The sequence below is a fragment of the Choristoneura fumiferana genome, chromosome 29 (genome assembly GCF_025370935.1).
Source record: "Choristoneura fumiferana chromosome 29, NRCan_CFum_1, whole genome shotgun sequence".
In the NCBI taxonomy this organism is placed as follows: Eukaryota; Metazoa; Arthropoda; class Insecta; order Lepidoptera; family Tortricidae; genus Choristoneura; species Choristoneura fumiferana.
This window is the reverse complement of record NC_133500.1, coordinates 2,403,518-2,404,180: the sequence shown is the minus strand read 5'-3', so window position 1 is coordinate 2,404,180 and position 663 is coordinate 2,403,518. Positions and strand designations below refer to the sequence as shown.

The 663-nt window shown below is 31.4% G+C and overlaps 1 protein-coding gene and 1 pseudogene across 1 annotated transcript in view; one reads left to right on the top strand and one right to left on the bottom strand.

Moving 5' to 3' along the window:
- The window catches only part of LOC141444366 (neutral alpha-glucosidase AB-like), a 56,171-nt gene that overhangs the window by 28,338 nt on the left and 27,170 nt on the right, over nucleotides 1-663 (top strand).
- The window catches only part of LOC141444029 (uncharacterized), a 2,306-nt pseudogene continuing 1,754 nt past the window's right edge, over nucleotides 112-663 (bottom strand).

Below are 663 nucleotides of genomic sequence, written 5' to 3'. Positions count from 1 at the left end.
AAAAATAATTAAAAAAATGGGATAAGTCATGTTCAGCATAAATAATGTTTTATGGTTTTGGTTGTAAGTGTGATATTGTTTAATTTGTTTTGTGTGCTTTCATTGTCAAACTTACATGGGGTTGAATTCTGACAAACAAGAGATAAATTTAGCAAGAAACACCAACCAACAGGCTGTGTAAGCTGAACTGAATAGCCTAACAATGTAATTTATTTATAAATATTAAAAAAAAAAAAAAAAAAAACTAGCAACTTACTGTGACACATCTCTATGGGCTAAATCAGCAGGAGATCTACTTCTTGGCAGTTTTTTTTTCAAATCATGGTGTTCGCATGGTGCACAGTATGAATGTGGTATAAAGCCTTCTTTCCTGGACTCTGCCACTATTACGTACACCCAGTCATTCTCTCGGTATAATACATTTACAATTTGGCCACGCTTTACCTAGAAAGAATGAATAATATAATTAATTTAATAAGAAGCTTATATTTTGAGATTGAGCTCATTAAAAGAAAGGGGAGGTCTTTGCTCAGCAGTGGGACACTTAATAGGTTATAAACTAAAAGAATTGAGCTTCCATCTTCAAATAAAATCTAATTAAGTTCAAATTGAAGTAGTATTATTTATTTACCCCCTGTTTCACCATCCATTGAATAAATTTAT